The sequence below is a fragment of the Puntigrus tetrazona genome, unplaced genomic scaffold (genome assembly GCF_018831695.1).
Source record: "Puntigrus tetrazona isolate hp1 unplaced genomic scaffold, ASM1883169v1 S000000671, whole genome shotgun sequence".
Lineage (NCBI taxonomy): Eukaryota > Metazoa > Chordata > Actinopteri > Cypriniformes > Cyprinidae > Puntigrus > Puntigrus tetrazona.
In genome coordinates, this window is record NW_025048290.1 from 197,572 (window position 1) to 206,757 (window position 9,186).

A 9,186-nucleotide genomic window follows, 5' to 3' on the forward strand; every position below is an offset into this window, starting at 1 on the left:
TGTGTGTGTGTGTGTGTGTATGTATATACACGACGAGGCAGAGGAAGCACAAGAGAGACAGGTGATTTGGGATCCCCGGAGGGTGTATTTATTGAACAATAGCAGTACGGTGAGTCCGGTGAGTTCGGTGAGCGCAGCGGTGAGTCCGGTGAGTGCAGCGGTGAGTCGTCTTCCGTGTTTCCAGTGCTCAAAATCGTGAGGGAGTCCACGGTGAGGTAATGGGGAATTAGCTCAGGTAGGCCCGTCACGGTGTGGCTTCTGGGAGACAAAGAGAGAGACAACGGGTTAGCATCCAGCTCGGAGTCTTGTGGCTCACTGAAGCCGCCGCCTGGCCGGGCTTATCTGGCCCGCGGCTGACGAGCTCCAGGTGAATCCGTCGCTGAGTGGCTGGTGCGGGTGTTGTAGGTTTGTTCCCAGGGCAACGCTGATGGATCCTCGGACGCTCGTCACACTCCCCAAGCGCTGTCCTGGTCCTGGTGGACAAAGCAGAATGTAGTAATGGGGATATTGGGGGTGGGTGGGGAGTAACCCTGACAGACCTGCAAAAGCCGACCACATCCGAGACAGGCCGTCGGCGTTGGCTGCCCCAGCGCGGTGTTGCACGTCGAAGTGGAAGTACTGGAGCATGAGGAACCAGCGGGTCACCCTGGCGTTTGTGTCCTTGGCCCTGGCCATCCTGGCCATCCAGGGGTGCGTGGTCGGTGAGTAGGGTGAACCGCCGGCCCAAGAGGAAATACCGCAGCTCCAGGACGGCCCACTTGACGGCTAGGGCCTCCTTCGACCGGCGCGTAGTTCTTCTCGGCTGGGGTCAGCTTCCTACTAATATAGAGGACCGGATGCTCCTCACCCTCCTGGATCTGGGACAGCACGGCTCCCAGACCCACATCAGAAAGCATCCGTCTGTAGCAGGAAGGGGCAGCCGAAGTCCGGGGCTCTCAGGACAGGGTCCGAGGTGAGTGTGGCCTTGATTTTCCGGAACGCCTCCTCCGCGTCGGGGCTCCACAGAACCCGTTCAGGCTGCCCCTTCCTGGTCAGGTCTGTCAGAGGGGCGGCTATGGAGGAGAAGTCGGGATGAAGCAACGGTAATACCCAGCCAACCCAAGAAGGCGCTGCACCTGGGTTTTGTTGGTGGGTCTTGGGGCCTCCTGGACAAGCGGTGACCTTACTCTCCTGGGCCGGATCAGTCCTCTTCCCACTCGGTAACCCAGGTACTTTGCCTCGAAGAGCGCCAGGTGACATTTCTTGGGGTTGGCGGTGAGTCCAGCCGTCGAAGATCCCAGAGCACCCTCCGCAGGCACTCAAGGTGGTCCTCCCAGGTCTCTGAGTGAATCACGACGTCGTCGAGGTAAGCGGCGGCGTACTGTTGGTGAGGTCGGAGTAGGATGTCCATTAGGCACTGGAATGTGGCTGGAGCCCCGTGTAGGCCGAAGGGAAGGGAGCGGTATTGCCAGTGTCCGCCGGGGGTGGAGAAGACTGTTTTCGGCTTGGCTTCCTCTGACAGCGGAACTTGCCAGTATCCCTTGGTGAGGTCGAGGGTGGAGATATACCGGGCCCTTCCCAGACGTTCGAGCAGTTCGTCTACACGGGCATGGGCTATCCGTCGAACTCGGAGACCTGGTTGAGTCGCCGGTAGTCATTGCAGGGGTGCCTTGGTCGGTCAGTATCTCCCCGGGTATCCCCACTCTGGTGGACAGGGTGAAGAGCTCCTGGGCGATCGCCTTGGCGGTGGCTTTGCGGAGTGGGATGGCTTCGGGATACCGGGTGGCGTAGTCCACGATCACCAGGATGTGTTCGTGGCCGGGGGCAGAGCTCGGCAGCGGGCCCACCAGATCCATCCCGATGCGCTCGAAGGGCACCTCGATTATCGGCAGCGAGATCAGTGGACTAGGGGGAGGTGGCCGGGGCGAGGTCTTCTGGCACTCGGGGCAGGCCTGGCAGAACAGTTTTACGTCGCCTTCGAGCCCTGGCCAGTGGAAACGGTCCCGGATCCTCTTGTTGGTGTTGGCAGCCCCGAGGTGTCCTGCCAGCGGATGAGCGTGGGCGAGCTCCGGGATGGTGTCCACTTTTCCTCGGGCACCACAAGGAGCCGTTTCCTCCCCTCCTCCGGCTGGGCGACACAATAGAGTAGGCCGTTCTCCACAATGAAATGCGGGAGAGGATGGGGCCGGGCCGCGTCTCCTCTCCATCCATGAAATGAACTTGGTTCCAGCAGTTCTTGAGTCGGTTGTCTTCACGCTGGGCCCGGCCGAACGAGCCCCCTCCGACTACCTGTTGAAACACATCAAAGAAGACATTAGTTGCGGGCGGAGGACTCACCATCTCTTCCGCTGTCCGACGCCTTAGGAAGCGGCAGGGCGCGGTTTTCTCCCTCTCTCGCCTCTTCCGGCGAGGGCTTCCGGGGCTGGCAGGCTGGTCGCGTGTGCAGCGCCTCCTCGAAGCCCGGCCAGTCCCGCCCGAGGATGATCGGTACCGGCAGGTCCTGCACGAGGCCCACCTCCAGGGGCCAGCTTCCAACTGCGGTCGTCAAGGTGATAATGCGGGTGGACACTTTCCTGGTGTCCCGGTGAGGCGAGATCAGGGCAGCCGCTTCCAGCGTTCCGCAGCGTGGGGTAGGAGGCGGGACTGAACCAGGCTGACGGTACTGCCGGAGTCGAGGAGGGCACTGAGCTTCCGCCCATTCAAGCCGATGGGGATTTCCGTGCAGCGGGAAGCTCCGGTGAGGCCGCAGCCTGCCAGCCACGCTCTAGGGGGTTGGAGGCCTCTTCGATCGGCATCGGCTCGTCTATCGCGTCGGGCCGCCGCCTTCCATCGGTCGCCCGGTGCCCTCCGGCGCGCCTCGCTCCTGGGGCACCCTCCGGGGAAAAGATAGCGCTCACTCCCCGGCCTCCCGACGCTGTGCCGCTTCCGCCAGCTCGACCGCATCGACTAACTCCAGGACGGTCTTGGGGTTTCTCATGCCGACCGCCTGGCGATAACTCCGGGGGAGAGCCCGCAGGAGCCGGTCTATCATTACTCTTTCTACTATGATGGTGGGGTTGGTGTTCCGGCCGAGAGCCAGTGCTGAGCTAGCCGGTAAGTTCAGCGGCCTGCCCCGCCGGCCGGGCGAGACTGAAAGACCCACTCTTGGAATGCCTGGGCTGCGCAGACCGGTGACAGACCGACCCTGCCCAAGATTTCCCTCTTCAGGTCGTCATACACCTTCGCCTGGTTGGCCGGCATGCTGAAGTAGGCACGCTGGGGCTCTCCTGACAGCAGCGGGGCCAACGTTCGTGCCCAATCCCGCCGATCCCACCCCTCGGTGGTCGCGACACTCTCGAACATCTCGAGGTAGACTTCGGGTCATCATTGGCAGACATCTTGGTAGCAGCTGGGCGGCTTGCACCGGGGATCGGGCACGCGGCGAGGCACGGTCGAGTGGCGCGGCGGAGGGCTGGCGAGCTCCTGCTCGGTCTCGTCCTGTCACGGTGGCCAGACGGCTTCACGATTTGTTGCTGGCGAACCGAAACCTCGGCGAGGCGTTGGAGGAACTCCTCCATCTTCACCGGGGAGCGAACGCTTGCCTGGGGAGAAAACAAAGAAAAAAGTTGATGACGTTGTGGGGGACCTTTAATAATGGCGCGTGCGTCCTTTTTTTTTTTTTTTTTTCTTCTTCGTTTTCTGTTCTCTTGTGCTTTAAACTGCCCGCATTCTCCACCAGTTTGTGAGGCAGAGGAAGCACAAAGAGAGACAGGTGATTTGGGATCCCGGAGGGTGTATTTATTGAACAATAGCAATGCGTGAGCGGTGAGTCCGGTGAGTTCGGTGAGCTAGGCCCGGTGAGTCCGGTGAGTGCAGCGGTGAGTCGTCTTCCGTGTTTCCAGTGCTCAGAGTCGTGAGAGTCCAAGGTGAGGTAATGGGAATTAGCTCAGGTAGGCCCGTCACGGTGTGGCTTTGGGAGACAGAGAGAGAGAACAGCGGGTTAGCATCCAGCTTGGAGTCTCATGGCTCACTGAAGCCGCTGTCTGGCGGGCTTATCTGGCCGCTGCTGTGAGCTCCAGGTGCGCGTGAATCCGTCGCTGAGTGGCTGGTGCAGGTGTTGTAGGTTTTGTTCAGGGCAACGCTGATGGATCCTCGGGCGCTTCGTCACAATATATATATAATAAAGAACAACTATATGTCACGCTCTCTGGACTGTGTTATTGTTTTTGTCTCGTGCCATGTGCTCTCTGTGCCTACCTTCCCTTCTAGTTAATTAGCTTTATTGTCTGCAGCCGTGTCTTGTTAATTTAATGATTTACCTTGTGTATTTAAGTCCTGTGTTTTGAATTCACGTTTGTCTGATCGTCGAGGTTACCTATGGTTTTATGTTCTGCCTGCCTGCCTGCCTGCCTGCTTGCTTGTATATATTTATTTTCCTGTTAAGAAGATTAAACCTGTTTAAGTTTATTTCTCTTCTCGAAGTGCTTCTTCCTAAATCAAACCACCAAACGTGACACTATATACAATTATATACAGATATGTACAGTATAGATAAATAAAGGCACTTAGCAGAAAGGAGTGTAAACCACTGAAAAACAGTGCAAATAAAGAATGTAGTGCAAACAGTCTAATGCAGTCTAATGTTAAACTTAAATTAATGTTTAACTGTTCTGGGATGAGAGGGTTAGGGTCAGTGGTGCATGGGGGCAAGGAGAGGAGGGAAGGAAAGGGGGCAAGGACAGGAGGAGAGTTCAGCTTCCTGACAGCCTGATGTATGAAGCTGTCCTTCCAGTCTACTGGTCTTGGCCTGATGGCAGCAGACTGAAGAAGCTGTGTCAGGTGGGTTAGGATCACCTGCAATGCAAAGGGCTTGCGGGTGAGATACGTGTTGTAAATGTCCTGAAGGGATGAGAGAGATGATTTTCTCAACTGCTTTCACTATGCATTGGAAAGTCTTTCGGCAGGATGCTTTGCAGGCACCATTCCACACAGTGATGCAGCTGGTCAGGATGATCTTGATGGTGTCTCTGTAGAAGGTGCACATGATGGGGCTGGGGCTCTGGCTCTTCTCAGTTTGTGGAGAAGTAGAAATGCTGCTGTGCTTTACTGGCCCAGTGCTGTGGTGTTGACAATGTCTGTAAAGACATTGGTGAGTACAGCTGCACAGTCTCTCAGAACAGTCCAGGAATGTTGCCAGGACCTGGAGCTTTGCGTGCATTGAACCTGCTGAAGGGAGGTTTCCTCTGGGGTTAGCATCATCACCGAGTGGTGAGTCTTGTTTGTTACTGCCTCAAAGCAAGCAAACAGCTCATTCAGCAGCGCGAGATGGTGCTGTTGCAGGTCTGCAGTGGGGGCTTGTAGTCCGTGATGGTCTGGATCCCCTGCCACAGACTCAATTTACTTGGTGATGTAGGATGTAACAGTTTCTGTGTACTCCTAGAGGTCTGTGAAACCTGCTTGAACACAGTCAGTGGTGTTAAAACAGTCTTGAAGGGCCTCTGATGACCCTTCTGGCCACACTTGAATCTGTTTGGTGATCTGAGGCACCGAGGTGGGGGAAGGAAGGGTCTTGTAAGCTCCTCTCTGGTGTAAACAAAGTCCAGGGTGTTGTTTCCCCCTTGTTGGAAAGTCTGCTCGTTGATGTATTTTATGAAGTCTGCATGGTTGAAATCCTCAGCCAAGATAGAGAAAAGCATCTTGTTGGGCTGTCCTGCTGCTTACTTATGTTCTGGTACAGATCATTTAGTGCCTCACTTCTGTTGTTGTTGTTGGAGCTGGGAGAGATATATACAGCAAAAAAAGTATGGTTGTATATTCCTAGAATGGTAGAATGGCTGGCACTTAATAATCATGAACTCCAAAAGGAAATGAGCAGTGTTTGCGTATATACTCCAGGAACAGCATCGAGAACTCTGTCCGCTCGATGTAGTATGTTAGTGAGTTGAGCTGAACGGCGTGATCCGGTATGCTGTTGTTGAGCCATGTTTCTGTGAACACAAAACACAACAGTCTCTCATAGTCCTCTGTGTTGAGAGCAGTCTGATAGTCCAGTTTATTATCCAAAGAGCGGAAACATTTGCCAGTACGATGGTGGCGATAGCTGGCTTATATGGGATAGCTGCTAGCCTAGCCCGGATACCACTCGCTTGTGGCACCATCACTGTGGGTGAGGTGCAGTTATGTTTGAAAAAATTGGCGTGTTTTTCATTTATAAGGCCTAAAGGCGTGTGAAAAATAAGTTTAATCAGGATGCTTCATTGAGCTTGCACTGTCCGTGTGCCACAGATACAGACTGAGTTTCACAAAGATACGTTCACAAACACTTGTATTTTAGCTGTAAATATTTATGTTGCGAATCGCGACTCACGCTACCGGACAGCTTCTCTGCTCGATCCACTTCCGGGACTAAACACCACCACACGAGCGAAGCTGTTCAGGAGACTTGACCTCGAGAGAGGCGTCTGGATCTGGAGAACCGCACTCCAGATCCAAAAGCCAGCCCATCATCTCCCAGCGTCGCGGAGCCCAAACCTGTGCTCACCGATGGTACAGTCGCGAGTCTGGCAATTCCACCACGGAACCATCGCCGAGGAGAGCGACAGAGCCGTGGAGCGCCACACCGGACCCGAGCCGACTGCGACAGACCAGGTGCGTGAGGCGGCAACAGAGCTACCGCCGCGGTGGAGACAGCCGTTTTACAGCGAGAGTGTGGAGGGAGTTCCGCCCACTGCATATCGTGGCTGAGGATGAGCTGATCATCCACCTGGGACTGCTGGATCTACAAGAGGAGCTGGACGATGTGGATTTGGACCTGAACTGAGCACCTCCTGTATCCAGAGTTTCTGTTCCCTGTTCAGCTGTCCTGTTAGCCCGCTGGTTCCCGCCCAGCCGTCCTGAATGCCTGGCTCAAGAGGGCACCCAGAGACTGTTCCCAAGAGCTCTGCACGGTGCCCGCGCCTAACGCGTCGCTCCGGTGAACGGTGCCCGCCGCCACGTCGCTCCGCACAGTGCCCGCGCCGACGATGCACTCCATCCAGTGCCCACCCCACGTCGCTCCCTCCAGTGCCCGTGCCTCGAAAGCGCTCCTCCAGTGCCGCCTCAAGTTTTATCCCCTTCCCACCCACTTGCCTGCACGTCGCCGATGGATCCCAGCAGCCCCTGCGCTCCAGCCTCAGCACACCATCTGGAGCTCACCACGGTTTGCCGGTCTCCATCGCCATCATGGGTGTGGAGGATCCCTTGCCTCACCGTCCCACCTCCGAGTCCCCGGACTCCACCTCGGCTGTAGAACTGTCGGCTCCTAGGCTCCTAGCTCCCCTCCCTCACACAGTGGTCCATCAGGCCACCAGCTCCACCGGGCTCCATCGTCCCTCCGTTAAATCGACCATCCATTGCCTCGGGATTCCTCTCCTCCGGCTTCACCTTGTCCCTCCGTTCTCCCTCCAACTCTGTCAGGCCTTCTCCTTCCCGCGGCTTCGCCTAGGACCACCAGCGCCCTTGGTGTCACCCCTGGCTTTTCGGCTCTCACCTCAGTCTCCTCCACCACCTGGTCTATCACCATCGTCGGTCGGCCCCATGGAGTCGATGGTCGCTCTTCCTCCATGGCTCCTCCCGCCGTCTGCACCTCCTTGGACTCCTGTCTGCCTGCACCCCTCCTGGGGCTGTCCTCCACCGAACCTCCTCCCAAGCTCCCGTTTTAGTTTTGTCTTTCGGTGCAAAGACGCACTCTCCGGGAGGGGCGAGCATATCACGTCTGAACTTCTTTGTTTATTGTTTTGTCTTGTGCCATGTGCTCTCTGTGCCCTGCCTTCCCTTCATGTTAATTGTATAATTGTCTTCACCTGCTGCCTGTTAATTTATTCAATTTCCTTGTGTGTTTTGAGTTCACGTTGTCTGATCGCCGATGTCTTCACGCCGCTTTTGTCCTGCCCTCCACTTGCCTGCCTGCCTGCCTATATGTATTTTGCCCATTGAGAAGATTAAATCTGTTTTAAGTTTATTTTACCTCTCGAGTGCTCCTTGCATATTAAACCACCACAACGTGACAGCAACATGCTAGTCACTTCCTAGTCATGCTAAAAACATGCAAAGAAACATGCTAGTCACATGCCAAGACAGCATAATAAGTACAGTGAGGTACATAAATATTAGGACATTGACACAATTCTAACATTTTTTGCCTCTATATATCACTACAATGGATTCAGAATGAAACAAGATGCAGACTGTCAGCTTTAATTTGAGGGTATTGACATCCAAATCAGTGTGAATGGTGTAGGAATTACAACAGTTTGCATATGTGCGCCTCCCACTTGTTAAGGGACCAAAGCTAATGGGACAATTGGCTTCTCAGATGTTCCATGGCCAGGTGTCTGTTATTCTCTCATTATTCCAATTGCAATCACCAGATAAAAAGATCCAGAGTTCATTTCAAGTGTGCTATTTGCATTTGGAATCTGTTTCTGTCAACTCAAGATGAGATCCAAAGAGCGGTCACTATCAGTGAAGCAAGCCAACATTAGCTGAAAAAATAAAGCCTCAGGTGAGCTCAGCAACACCAAAAGTCAAATCAAGTGCCTTTTATTGCCATTTCAACTACATATGCAGTAACATAGTGAAATGAGACAACATTTCTCTAGAGACCTGGTACTAAATAAAGTCATACACAATCAAAAAAATGACATACAAGAGCTAAGACAGTGTCTTTAGCCACATAAAGTGCAAAGTGTGCAGACTAGAGCAAACAGCAAAGGAGAGGAGTGCAAAACCCAGTGTAAAAAGTGCAAAGACAAAATCAGTGCAAGAACACAAAATACAAAACAACAATAAATATGAAGTGCAAAGAATGCCTATTGAACAGAAAGTCCATTCAGGTGTGATTATTGAGGAGTCTGATGGCTTGTGGGAAGAAACTGTTCAGCAGTCTGGCTGAGGGGTCTCGAATGCCCGGCACTCTTTCCAGATGGCAGGAGGGGAATGTGAAGGGTGTGTAGGGTCATGTGCCATTCTGTGGGCTGTAGATGCGGGCGTGTGGTGTAAATGTCCAGGGAGAGGCAGGCAGAGAGACACCTCAGTGGTCCGCTCAGATGAACACCAAGGAATGTGATGCTCTTTGATGGTCTCCACCCTGATCTGTCAATGGACAGTGGAGAATGGTCACCTAGCTCACTTGAAGTCAAAAATCATCTCCTTGGTCTTGTTGACGCTCAGATACAGATTGTTGGCTCT